Raw genomic sequence first — 15,130 nt, forward strand, 5'->3', positions numbered from 1 at the left:
TCAGTGAGAAAATGACGTGTCGACATGTCGTTCTATTCGCGAAGTGTCGTTCCGCGGTTTCCCATCTGTTACACGTCTATTCCTCGGTAGTGTCTATGAACTGAATCGACTGGAAATTGTGAATCGAACGCAAGAACCGCAAACTCTGTGAATCAAAGGGGATAACAGGAAGAGAGGATGGAGTGAGGAAACGGTTTACGAGAACGGTGTTTGAAAGTGCATCGTGGAGAAGTGCATGGTGTACCCGTTACGCGATCATATGGAAGTCGTGATGGGAATTTGATCGAGGCAGTGCCAGATGAAGAAGATAGCATCAGAATTGTGCAAAGATCAATGGATCCCGAGAATTTGTGATCTTTCATCGAGAAACTGATTTGTCGGTTTTTATAAGACTGTGAAACTGTTCTGCGAGTGCTTAAAACAAAGTGCATGTGGAAACTAGAACAAGAATAAAAAAGTTTCATAAAATAACGACTGAAAGTTTGCTTCAAATCCGTAAACGTTCAATTGCTCGAGTTAGTATAGTCGCTGGATGCGCGATAGAACTGACAGTGATGAACGCAAAGTGTCGCGACGTGTGATTACTCATAGGCTGTAAAGACATTCGATTCGTGGAACGCTTGTCTTCGAATTTCTGAAGCTTTCCTTTTTACTTTCCGAGAATTAAACTTTCGTACGTAGGAAAATTATCGGTGATTGACGTAAAGTGTCGCGACGTGTGACGATCAATCGACTCTGAAAAAGATCTTCGAACCAAAGAACGCTTTTCGTTAATTTTCAAATCTCTTTCTCTTTACAACTTTCGTTTATCGCAGAACTGTCAGTGGTGAACACAGTGCGTGATCATCGATCGACTTTAAGGAATACTTTCCATTTATCTTTAATTTTCTCTTCTTATCTCCCAAGAATAAAACTTTTGCGCGTAGAGAGACTGCCAGTGATCGACCTAAAGTGTTACGGCTTACGATCATCGATCGACTAGAAAGAAAAAAAAAAATCATTCCATGTGACAAATAGTCTTCCTCGATTCTCAAGGTTCCTCCTTGCTTCTCGAAACAATTGATCTTCCATTGAAAAACATCACGAAATCAGCATCAAAAAGAGGCTGTAAGAAATTGATCGGAACGAAGGACGACGAAGCGTCGCGTCGCCATGGAATTGATGGCCGATCGGTCGTTTGATCAAGATCGAAACTAGAGGGAACAGAGAAAAGCTAAGATCGCCGCACGTTTCTTGGAAACGTTGGCTTCGAAAATACGCGCGCTATGGTCGCACATTAATCTCTCTCGCGGTGCGTTATCATCGTCTCTCTCTCTCTCTCTCTCTCTCTCTCTCTCTATCTATCTATCTATCTATCTATCTATCTATCTATCTATCTATCTATCTATCTCTGTCTTTTTGTTTCCACTGGTGCGGCGGCCCGCTAGCGCTAGAAAATGGCCAGTATCCGTGTAAACTGAATTGCACCGATGTCAGCGTGAAATTAAAACGTATGGAAAACCGGTTCTCGCGGCCGTGTATCGTGCGCGCGCGCTCTCGCCTGTTCCGTGCTCGTGCTTGCCCGCTCGTCGCCTCGGAATTTCATCGACCGATGAATTCCGCGCGGACACGCCGAGATCATCTTCGATTGGCACAAGAACCGAGAACTGGCTGAAAAGAGACCACTTTGCAAGAATCTGCGGGAAATCGCGTACGAATCGGATTGGAGATACAGGTGGTACAAAACTTGGAAGAGACTTGGAAGATGAGGATAAAACGCAAGAGTGATTGGAACCTTCTGTCGATTCCGCTCGATTAAAGTGCATCGATTGCCGGAGGTCCTGATGATATTCCGATGGATTCGGTTATTTTGAAGCGTACAGTATAGAGAACGAAGGAGATAGCATCGAGGAAAAGGCGAAATGCAATATACCTAAGAGTTGTCGAAGATATTTCCTTCTGTAACATGATCAATGTAAGTCCATTGTTTGAGAGTCCGATTAAAATTCGATCTTCGTCTTACGAGTTCTGTATTTATGTATATCGATACTTGGATTAAAACGCTCGAATATTTTTATGAAGATTCGATTCTTCCAAAAACTTTCTGTAAAACTTTACTTCTGTAAGGCGTGAGTGGGTCGATGTTAAAAGGCCTGAAGAAACGTAAGAATTTTCGAAGGTTTCCCGTTGTTTGATTCGATTAAAGCGATTCATCTGCAAGGAAGTTTCCTTGGTGTCGCGTCGAGTGTCGTAGGTCGTGCGAACACATTACTGAAACTGGCGGAACGTGTTGAGAATACGAAGAGGGCGGTCCTCGTCCCTTCAGGAGCGCTTTTTCTGCGGCTTCGAGCCAGCCCGAGGGTGTCTCGCGCTCCAAATCACGCTAACGGGTGATTACAATGCCCGACAGGCGACGATTTCCTCGGAACATCCACCATCTAGCGATCGACCTCTCAAAAAAGTCCTGCTATCGATATCGATGCCAACTTATAGACCAATTAATCGTGTACAGAGTAAAGCTGTACAGAGCCATGGTGGCTCACGGTAACCAACGCGAACAGACATATTCTTCGCTATACTACTTCAATAATGTCTAATAATACAATTGTTTAGGATCTTTCGATCAATATCAGGTCAATTCTTAATGATCGTTTTTAATACAATTGTTTAGAATTTTTCATCTTACAGACATTGCGCTGTTTTCTTTCGTTTGAAGTAACATCAGGTCGATTCTTAGTAATCGTTTTAACACATTCGCTGTTACTAAAATACGATTATATCATTTTTAGAATTTTACGCTTTTTTAATCATATATGTCTGTATTTTAAGTGGTATATACGATGTTTTTACCGAAAGGCGTACGCAAAAACCCAACACTTACGTCAGCGGCATTATGTATTGCTGGATAATTGGAGCGACGCAACCTATGCGCCAATAACAGCGAATGTGTTAAAGTACAAAAAATGGTATACATTTGAAACCAGATGGGAGATATCGTTCGTGTTAAATATCCTAGGAAAACTTTCTAGAACTTACCGAGATCTTTCGCTAGAATTTAAAGTCTTACTAAAACGGTTGCTTTTCTCTAGGCATTGTACGTGCCGAACGTACATCGAAAAGTACGTGCTTGAAAAGGTGTCGCGACGCCGCGCCGTAGAAATTCGTCGAACGCGCTAACGACGCATCGTGCCGATAGTTAGCGACCGAGCGAGAAAGTCCACGGATATTTATACAGGCTTAACACGCGAAACCGGAGTTACATTTGATACTTTCACTGTATGAGCTCCGGCGCGATGCGTCTTCGTCAGTTCGATCGAGAATGTAGAATAGTCGCGCACGATACGCGTGGAAATTCGAATTCCGATTAAACACCGATATATACTTTGCTCGTGAGTTCGCGCACGCTATCGTTGACGAGTAGCCAAATAAATTGTATAAAAGAATAGTGGATCTTTTCGACGTATAAATCGTCATTGCCATTGGATATCGGTATTGCAAAGAGAATCGTTTCGCTCGACACAAGCGATAAGAGAGTGTAAATAACGGTAAGAAAGTAAAAATGAACGATCGACGAGACAAAAGGTCGGAAAATTTTTAAAACAGGAATAAAAATTAAAATCCTAATGCCATCGAGACAATAAATTTGAAATCTCATAAGAAATCAAACGATAGATCAACATCGTTATCCACACGATAATATGATAGAACGAACAACAATACTATGGACAGAAGTACAAACTTTATCACTTCGCTCCGTGCAACGAAGATCCATCCAATTCGATGAAGATCGAAGCGATATTTCGACGATTGACAGATCCATAATTGATCAGCGTCGTCGATTCATTTTCGATTATAACCACGCTAAAGTAGGCAATTCTTCCTGAAACCACGATTCCGCCGTGATATTCTAGGCAAATGTCAAGGAGAATGGAAACCTGTTTGCTTCCAACAGGATTAACGAATGGTCCGATGCGATCCTCGTGATCCGCGGTTCTACTGGAAATTCGATTCATGAAAGTCGCATTTAGATAGCACACGATTACAATGAGCGTCGTGAAAGCGCGTGTAAAAAGCGGATTCCAGGATGAAATAAGCACTGTCCGGGTATTGTCGGAGGTATCGTGTTTTTTTCAAGCTTGTTCTTTGAAACCCATCATGCCGTGATCGGACGTCAAACGAGTCTGCTCGATCGTGGACCGTTAATGGACGACGGCGGCTCGATGCACGCGACATATTCCTGACCAATTATCGCGATATTCCCAAAGCGGGAAGGCGCTAATTCCGCGTTTCACCGGCTCGACTTGTCGCTTGTTACGTCGACGTTATCGCCGATCGTCGACGAGGTACCGACAAAGTTACCATTTTCGATCGGATCTTTTCGAGTCGTTTCGATCTCGTCGATATTTCTGGACCATCGTTGTATGGGTCGAAAGATTGCGTGCGAGATAATCCCATGACGAAACAAAATTTTGTGATTTACGATAATCAATGATGATTTTACTTTGATTCGAAGATCGATACTTTTCTTTTTAAAAGAAATTACTTTCAGTTGACAATTTTGGACTTTGGTTTGAAATTAATATTTATGACGCGAGTTAATTTCGATGTGATTGAAAATCTTGAGTTTTTATTTGGGTAAAATTTTATTTCGCTAGCAGGTAATTTTAGAACTCAACTACCCTTGGACGTAATCTTTGTTCAAATTATACGACAATTCACTGTCATCGCCGCTTCCAACTTTGAAGGCTCGAGCTGTGCTCAACTTAACAAGCAGAGACAGCAGTCGTCGGCAATTTGTCGAGCGGAAATCGTCCCGAAGGTTTCCTAGAAATTATGTCGCGAGCGAAAGATAGAAAAAAGGACGTCGTTGGTTGGAATCGCGAAATTTATCGTTGCTCGATCTTTATTTTTCTAAGCGAAGGCATCACTGTCAAACAGTGTAAAGGAACATTGGAGCTTGGACAATGTTATATACAGACTGTATTATCTTTTGTAATTGAAACGCTTCTTGGCACATACATGCTCGGCCACAGGCTTCAAAAATAGTTTTAGAACGCATTTCTTACAGTTATTTTTGCGTTCTCTCGCGTTAGAAGAATTAGAGGATTGGGTTTCCAGATAATTCGAGGAAACGTAACGAATATCAATGAATTTAACTTAACATTATTCTTAAGTGTTTAAAGCGACTTGTTAGTAATTTGCTAGTGACAGAAGGTTCGAAAATATGAGAATTCCAAACAGAAGTTTCGCCTAGATCGTAATGGTGGCTTCGTTCGCGCGAGTTTCTTCCTCCTACGCTCTTTTTATCGAAAGTGGCAGATCACTCACGATGATCGTGCTAATTATAGTATCCTGTTAAACGCTATCTATCACTGAGCGATAAACTCCTCGTAACGATTCTTCGATTGCCTCGAACAGCGCGTTTCGTTTCGAGTTCGACGAAATTAATCGACATCAACCCGTAACTTTGCGTTTTAACTTAAGATCGGTAAGTGGAAGATTATAATATTCGTCGTATTTTATATCTTAATAAATTTCCTTTTTTCACGACATTATTACAAATTCTCAAACTAAACGCTTATGAGATTTCCATGCAGAGATTTGAAATAGAAGGAAAGATTTTTTTACCAACAGTTATATACGTCGGTAATAATTCGGCTCCAAGATGGTTGATGAGGAAATATCACGTCACGAAAGCTTGATAACGACCGTATATTATTATACAAACGCTTCTATTCAACCCTGTGGTTGTTAAAAAACTATCGGTAACAATGTAGGCACGCACTACCTGGCTTCATTCGTTCCTCTTACGTAAGGACGAAAAGGAGAATTGTGAATCTATTATTTTCCAAAGACAAATATATGTTTGCAAATATTTATTCGTTTTCCGATTAGTTATTTATAAATAATTACGTAGTTGTGTAATTGTGTAATTGCCAAGATTACGTACACATTTCATAAACACACATTACTTTTCACGAAACTATCGATATCGCTGTACGTTCCACAAGGCTTCGATAAAGGCACGTTTCCAAAACTCTATGACAGTTTTAAGTTAGATCAAAGAAATTTCTAGATTCTTAATCCACAGAAGGAAAATCACTTTAATGCTATACATATGTAGCTATATCGAATCAATTCAACGATTACATAGGATATTAAACTTACAGTCGACGCTTTAAAAACTTTCTGCCAATAATCTGTCAGTTTCAAACTGAATCCCAAATAGTCCATTTCCTTCCATCTACCTGAACAACAGTCATCATCGATCCAAACGACTCTTCTCTCGAATGGATATTCGATACAGCTAGATAGCTGCATCTATCTTGATCCAGAACAAATTCACGAAAATAACTCCCATTAAATGACTTCGTCGATAGATAGATTAAACGATATTAGTCGCGTAGATAAATTTCCGCGGTGAAACGGACTCGGTACGTATCGGGCTATCTTCTTGGTGCGAGCCGGAGGGAGAGGTCGCGGACGTGGAAACGGTAAATCATATCGCGGCCGTGGCGGCGCGGCGTATCGAGCACGAGTTTCGCGGAGCGGAAGGCAATTTCGCACGACAAGCGGCGGCGGCGGCGGCGGCAGCGGCGTCGGCGGCTGGCAATACGGCCGTGGAATCCGGTAGGGTTTCGCTGGGAGCAGAAGCGTCGCAGTTTACTGCGGATGCCTCGACGGAACGCTTTGGAGAACGTGAAACCGCCTTCAGCCAGTCGCGCATCGATTTACGAGCGAATTCTGTGCCCGGAGACCGCGTCGCGAATCGCTCGACCCCGAAGCCAGGACGTTCGAACGCGCACTCGATGACTCTTTGTCGAACGTGCCTCGATGTTCCGCCGTTGTTTCATGCAGAAGAGCCGGCGCAAGAACGGGAATTCGTAGTAGGAAATGCTCTTAGATTATTAGCGATTTATCGAATCAATCAAAGTTACTTCGCCAAGAAAACTTCCAAGGATCTAAATATCATCGCTATAAATCTTCGATTACCATATATTACCATATATATACGTACGAGTAAACCTTAAAAAAGAAAAAAAACTATTCCCAACGTCACGATAACGCGGCTGTTCGTTCTACTAAAACAACCTGATCATCTAGAAACCGTACGGTGGAAGGCGAAAAGTGCGTATCGATCTTGAAGTGAAATAAGTCGATCGACCAGATGACGATCGCCGCTCGGCTGTACTCGATAATATCTGTTGGATCGGGGATCGGCCGGTTTATTAGCAGGCAACGTGCGCGAGCGCGCAGTCCCGTCGTTGACAGCCATAATTGTATAAGCTTTTTTCCCCCGCGGCGCGTTTTCTTCTTATTAGTGCGACTATTCATCGACCGGCGATTTTTCCCCCGTGGCCACGTCAGCCGTGAAAGGGCCGCAGGCAACCGTGACGAATTTATCCGCGAGCGCTCGGAACGGGCCGATTCCAGTGGAAAACGAAAGTGACGAGCCTGACGGATCTGCCACTGAGAGAATCCGCGTACCAACAAAGCGCCAGCGCGCGAGTTTTCACGGATCGACGTGAGTTTGGCGACGGGCCGCGAGTCTTTTTGTCCGAATGGTCGATCAACGTTACTGGGAAATTGTTGACCAGGATTGTGGAATCTTTTACACGGAAATTCTCACTTTTGTTAACTTTCGTTGCAATTTTAGGATACGTGAATAGAGTCGAATAGATAGTACAACACAAAGACTTTGAGAGGCTGTAATTGATTGAGAGTTAGAGAAGGATGAGATGAATCAAGTTAGTCAATGAATCAAATTAATCAACGAATCAATTTATCTGTATCAAAATTTTTGGTGTTAGGTTTAGGTTGTGAAGGAATTTTTGATATTTCTGTGGTTGAACAATAGTTGAATAATAACAGATGCGCGAGATTTCCTCGAATTAACTGTCGATCAACGGCTGCGAAGACAATCCTTTTGAACCTGACTCGCTTCGGCGTTTCAGCATTTGCGTAGGCATCGTTCTTTTCGCTGTCACGTGCTCTTGAACGGCTTCGCGATGATCGCGATTACATTGACTAACCTTGCATTGTGAGTCTAACTGCGCTTTGCTCTTTACGAGCCTTCGATTCGATTTACGTCCCGAGCCAATGGAACTTCGTCCGACATGCCAGTCCGGAACGGCGCTACGAAATACTTCGACTTTGACATTTTTAGCCATGTCCTTCTTCCTAGTTGTACAACGAGTGCAAAATTTCCCAAATGGTCAACATTATATTAACTCATCAACGCTCAGTTACATATCCAGTCGCAGTCTACTCTACAGTCTTTCGCGCAACGTTCAACCTCCAAAGAAGTTTACTTTTATAGCAAATTTCAAACAGGGGTCATAAGCGCAGAAATTTCCACGTACGCAATTCTCGAAATTCGCGTAAACAGAAACGAAAAGAATAAGGGAAATAAAGAAAAATACACACGCGCGCGCACGTAGGTTGGTCGATTCGTAGGATCGAAAGTGGCAAAGATAAGTAGACGCGAGGCGGAGAGCGGAAACCGGCAAAGATGGTAGCCCGGAGCCGATCGACCTGTCATTACTCCACCTCGATGGGAGCATGATCCAAAACCGTAAATTACAGAGCATTCTGGAGTGGAGAAGACGATCCACAGACTCGAACACGGCTCGATCGAGGGATCGAGCGACAGAGGGTGAAATAAGAAGAGAAAGAGTTAAAGAAGGAGGTGGGGGAGGCGGTACGACGCGATGTCGGATGAAAGGGGAGACGAGAAGAAGAGGATCGACGGCCCGGGTCGATCGCTCGGGCGGAAACGCGAAACCGGGCGCGCGATCGGCTCCGAGGAAATTAAAACTCGGACCTGGCGTTTACGTCTGTACTACCGATCCTTCGTGTTTGACACGAAGCACGAGGAAAAGGACAGGAGGAAAGAAAGGGACAAGGAAAAGCAGGAGATCGAAATTCTTCGGACAATGATACTCGTGCGTTTCGTTGATGGTGGATCGCTGCTGGAATTGTGAAAAATTGGCTAGTGACATGGATCTTGGTAAACGCGGTGATAACCGAGGAATAGTTTCTTAGTTGTTTCGCGAGTCATTAGAAGGACAAGAATTCTTTCGTCGCACTGAATAGCGTCGTTGTTCGTGGGACGTGGTTGTTTAAGGAATTTAAGATACTTTTGTTACTTTGTAAAAAATAATATTTTATCGCATACGATATAGGATACAGAAATAAAATTAAATAGCCTAAAATTGCAACGTCTACGCGAAAATACAAATATCAAATTGAAGACGGAACGATGGAAAAGTTAAAAATAGCGAAAAGAACGGCACCATCGAATCGACCATTCTTTCCCGAAGATTCTCCATTTTATTTCGCTGATTCTAACGAAGAACCGCGATGCATGGTACGCTTCGTTAGGCGACGATCGTATCAACTCGGTTAGCGGGAAGTTTGCGTTAAAAAAAGCCGCGTTAATAGACGAGGCAGATTTCTTGGTCCGGTCGAATTAAAACGTAACGCGTGACGCTCCTAACCGGAACGAACGTCCGTGGCTCGCAATCGCTGAAATGCAAACGCTTGTCAGCGGTATCGCGTTTTTGACGTTAATCATATTCGCGATCGAGTTATACAATACCTGTTTGTAACGAGCTGTAACTGTTAAATAACGAGCGCAGCCGTTCGTTCGTCGTTTTCAATTATCTCTGTGTTTCATTTGAATTCATTTTTAGAACTAAGATTAAGGATTTGAAAACTATTCTATTTACTCAAATTCTCAAGTTCCTTCATTCTAAAGTTGATTCTTTAATGAACTAAATGGATCGAATATGAAATCTGAAATATTATTTAGGGTAGGATGAAAATTAGGATAAGAGAGTTAGGGTTCTTGAGGTGCACTGTGGCTGATTTGGGATTAAAGGCTCGTTCGTGTAGGTAATTGATGATTGAAGGTGCTGGATGGAAAGTGTCGTGTAAGTGAGCGAAAACTCTGGCGTTAAGGTATTGGATAATTATACCGTACAGGTTTGATATATTACGTGACAAGTTTAATATGCGAATAATTATATAGTGCTGTGGAATGGAGGTGACAAAGAGTACGAAGTTTTATATTGTGACGCTAAGCGCTCGGTATACGGACATTTTAAAGAGTTATGGATATGAAAAAATTATAGGGGCAAGGTATTTCTCACGTAAAACTATGGTAATAAATATACTCAAAGATCACAGATCGACCTCGATTGCTATAGAATTTTTATTCTTTTAATAGTGTCAAAATGTTCTATTTTAATCGAAGAAAATGTATACTTACCCGGAAATGTAATGCCAGTTCGTGCGATTTAATGATACTTAATGGTCGATGAATTAGCGTCAAAGTAGAAACGAAGGATCGACGAATCGAAAATTTAAAATTAAAAAATTTCGTGAACACCGTTTGATTACATAATTAAAATACTTTTCACGTCGACCACCAAGAACCTAAAAACTGAGAAATATATTCTTTTAACGTCAGGACAGTACAAAAGATTGAAAACGCATTCTCGCAATTGAAATTGGATATTCTTCCGTTCGAAAACAAAAAGACAATGTCCAAACGACCAAGACTCGAGAACTCTATCCACGAAGATCCAAAACTTCCACAAACACTCCGCAGGCACACGAAAACCGTGCATCCTTCGATCGAAGCAACTGGCCAAGCAAAGATCCAAGCGGCCACAATCCAAACAACCGAGAACCAAAGAAGATTCCACTCCAGGAAAGCCAAGAACTCGATCGCGCGACCGACACCCAAACACTCGACGATCTTAATTTAGCCGTAACCGCGAACCAACGGATACCTTCGCAAATACCTTCGACTTGTTCGAAACTTCCACTTTGTTCTTTCAACCAAAAACGATTCGATTTCCATCGAACATATCCAGGTGTCGCGATGTTCCGTATCGTCGTTCGTAACTCGTACGTCTTCCGATCTTACCAAATAACAACTAAAAGAAACTGGCAAATAGAAAATGTTGCATTACGTAACAACGTTTATACATTTTTCTGTTTCTCTTATTCAACCTATACAGACAGCGTTGAATGTTTTTCTCTTCAGGTGATTCTGCAATAATTTAAACAAATAGTAATCGGACTGCGGCGTTAAAATACGAAAAATTCAGTTTCTCAATTGAAATCTTTCTTCTTTCTAATCTCTTTCTCTACCATAAAATTCACACCCACTCGTTGGACGTAGTATTTATCCGTCGTAGCGTCGTTCGTTCCAACATACTCCGCTATATTTCGCGTGGAAATTAGCCACGTGTGTCGAAATCCTTCTTTTTTTTTTTTTTTTTTGTTACAAATATTAGAGAAAATAGGATTTTCGTGCAGCCCGAAGTCATCGGGAATTACTATTCCTGCCGCGATAATGGTGGCGTTAAACGCATGGATCAAGTCGATCAAAGTCACATTGTTCATCGTTGGACGATGAATACTTCCACCAGCGATCATCGTTGGGACGAAGTATATAAAGAGTATCGTTGGAAAGCAGAAAACACGACGGTACGAGGAAAAGGAAAGAAGGAAGAAAAAGAAGAAAAGAGGAAAGAAAAAAAGAAAGAACTGGAAGAAGGATGAAATTCGCCGCGATATCGATCGTTAATGGCCGGTTCTCGATTCCGGGACCGTGGTCGCGGCGGAACAAAAGGACCAACGAGTATTAACGATCGAGGACCGCGAACTGGCCGATTCGGTGGCCGATCCCGCGGCTCGATAACGTTCCACGGGCCTTTTTTCTTAATGTACTAATGCGTAATGCCAGTGTTTAATGCCGTCTGCGCCGCGTAATCACGGTACTCTCCTGCGGCTGTAACTGATTGAAACCGCCGCGTCCTCGTGCTCTTGTTCAGGCAAAAAGGGCGCCGCAAAATTGCCCTGAACCAAGGGATAAACGGACTGGACGCGATACCGCTTCGAGATTCCGCGTTCGTTTCCTTCCTTTTCGTCCGCGGTGTCATCATCCTTTTCCCTTTTCAAACGACCACCGATTGGTAACTTCCTTTCTGGCCGATATGGATTCCACTTGCTGCTCTCATGAGACTTTCCATTATCTACGTTATTCTCTAATGACGAATAATTTTTACGCGAGACACGCTCGTATGTTTACCAAGTTTAAGAACTGAGAATATGCAATCTATTCTATAGAGAACGTGTTAAGTAGTCGTGGTTTTTTTTCACGCGACTTCAATACATTCGAACGTTGCACGCAATAATGTGTAACAGTTTAAGTAACAGACGCTTTTAGCACAAATGTATGTTGTAAGAAAACATCGGTGTCTCGGTCAATCGCGAATCAATCTTTATTAAATTTTTGCACGACGTTCATAATATATCGAAGCACTTTTATCGCGCGCACAAACAAAGATCATCGTCAGGAATTATTCCACGGAGACGTAAGACTATGCGCGTACTAGCGACAAACCTTTGACAGTTATATGTTATAATAGTTACATATTAGAAGAAGAAGAGGGAATCGAAGTTTTGATTAATGCGAGCCAAAGCGTAACGTCATGTATAACTACTCAAAAAAGTGGATCACGATTGCACGAATACTTTCGTTACACTGTATTATTTTTCCATCGGTAACTTTCGGAAAAGAATTACTCCACAGGATAAAGTTGCTACCACGGTTCGTCAAAGATTGTATAATTGCGTGACACGCGTAAGAAACTGATCATCGTACAAGAGACGTGGTTCGTCGACAAAGTATTTAAATTTCGAAAGGAACACGCCAATCACGATAATGGAAATCTCGCGAAACAACTAGCAGCTAAAAAAAAGCGGCAATACCAAAGCGACCGACTCATGGAAATCACGCGTAATTATCGAAACTGCGAAACACGGCATAAAAACGCTTCGAGTTCGTATTTTCGATCTCGATTATCCCCGAAAAAAGCACGCGAGCCTATTTCTCCGTCCCCGAGCATCGAAATCACCCGTGTAACACCTCGAACAGAGACCAATTCGCTTACTTGCTTACGTAACAAATCAACGTATCCCATCGCTCGTTCTTACACGCGTGTAAAGACGAGTACCGCCGATGTGAAGAAAGAAAACAACGAAAAAAAAAAAAGAAAAAAAATTCCAAAGAAGCGAAAAAGGCAGAAACCTCCTCGGACGGAAGGAGAAACGCAGTAACCGGCCGAAACGGAGACAGAGAAGAACGGTTTTGACTGGTGGGAGGGACAAGGGGAAAGAGAGACTGCAGGTAGCTGCAATCCAATTTAAAGGCGGATATCCACGCGAGATCTTCACGATTTCTACACACGAATAAGACAGCGGGCACCGGCCGTGAAATCATATGCGGTGTCCAGTCACGGATGGCATTGCCGTCGATCGGTGTTGTCTCTCCTTTCGGAGGGAAACGCGAACCGGCGGCTCGACTCGTTCGCAATCGCGCCGGCAGATGGCGACAGCGACCGGGAACGCCAACAGCGAGCGAGCGAATCGCTTGGCGGTGGTTTGGCCGGGACTTGAGGAGTCGTGTTAGTTCCGCCGGGGCGCGTGCCCGCGCTACGTTGGTTTAATAAAAAAAAAAAAGAAGTAAAGATCGTACGTCAGTTATGGATTGCAATAGAAGTATATTTTATTATTCGGCACGTCGTAAGAAATATCTTAGGATCGATACGACGTTGAATCGGAAATATAATTTTAAAAATATAGCCCGACGTTAAATTTCTGTTTTATTCTATTATTATAGTTTTGTTTTATTAGTGTTGGAAATCTTGCTTAATAACTGTATTAAAGGTTAGAAGTTAAAGCAACAGGATGAGACTCGTTAACTAACACAAAGGAAACATAGCTGAATTTATAATATCCGTTCTTTATTTTATGCGTTCACAGCCCATCATCGAGTTTCCACATAGATATCAAAAGCTTCGCTGCCAATTAACAACGATCCAGAAACGCTAGTCCCGTAAAAACAAAGAAACCTCCTACGTGTGCATAGAAGCCACGCGATATTTAAACTCGGCGTACAAGCAACCCGCTGTTGACCAGTCCTGACACCATTAAAAGAGGATAAGAAGCAGAAGAAGAGTAGAAGGAGACGAGAACAGATAGCGAAAAGAGATACACACGATAACTCTATCAATGACGCAAGGCATCCTTTTGGAGAAAAAAGAATTTATTTTTGAGCTTCGCGGAACCCGAAACGGATACCGAACAGACATAATACTGGTGAAAAATAAGTGGAAACGGAGAAGTCCGTGTGCCACGCAGATTTTCCTAAGAGCCAAGAGGTCACAAATAATGAGGAAAGTAACTGGCTATGCTCGTAAAAGTTGATTGGACGGGGCGAATGAAAATAATCGCTGGGTAATAAAAATCGCGCCGAACGATCGTTGAAATATTGTAAAAAAAAAAAGAAAAAAAAGAAAGAAAGAAAAAAAGATCGTTTCGTGCGAGAGAACCGCGATGGAAAGCCCCGCAGTCGCGTCGATAACGATCGAACAATTTCACTAACGCGACCAGAGTGTAACCACGACTGGTAATTGCCAGGGACTTAATTAAAGGACTAATTGGGTGCCGATGGAAGGACGACGGTAAACGCCCAACGAATTAAGAACGTCCGACGATGCTGCGTTCTTGCTTAATTATGCAGGCCGTGTATCAATCTTCCACCTCCAGTCTCGATCTCGCCGCGTTCAAGCCGGGAAAGTCGAGCCTCGTTGACAGAATACCGTGCGTTAATTATCATTTCGTGTCACACGGTTAGTTTTCTACGTGTGACTTTTCTTTTGCGTCTTCTCTTTGACGGTAGATTTTCGGTACAGAGCGACATGATGTTTTTTTCCCCTGTTTCACTTCTTTTTGGTTGTTGTTTCGTGTGATTCATTGGTGGCCAGATTGAAGATTATGCGCGGGAACGTGTGAGGAATCGTATTAAATTGTAGATTTATACGAGATGAATGTACGCTTTCTTTTTCTTGTTTTTCGAACAAGGAATAGTGCTCCGAACGAGCTAATTGTGCTCGGTCCATTCGTTACGACGCTATTAAAACCGCCATCAGCAGATCGTTATGTCACATTACTAGTTTATTTTCAGAGTTTCTATGAAATCAGATTGCGCCATTATTTCGATAATTAACGCTCTTAATGAACTTGTTTATGTTCTAATAAAAAAAATAAAATAAACACTCGACACTGGAAA

At 42.4% G+C, this 15,130-nt stretch overlaps 1 protein-coding gene across 1 annotated transcript in view; it reads left to right on the forward strand.

Annotated features, from left to right (window-relative positions):
- LOC132909715 (zinc finger protein basonuclin-2-like) overlaps positions 1-15,130 on the forward strand; it is a 31,198-nt gene that overhangs the window by 927 nt on the left and 15,141 nt on the right. The gene's annotated exons all lie outside the window — the stretch shown is intronic.

This window comes from Bombus pascuorum, chromosome 1 (assembly GCF_905332965.1).
Source record: "Bombus pascuorum chromosome 1, iyBomPasc1.1, whole genome shotgun sequence".
NCBI classification, from domain to species: Eukaryota; Metazoa; Arthropoda; class Insecta; order Hymenoptera; family Apidae; genus Bombus; species Bombus pascuorum.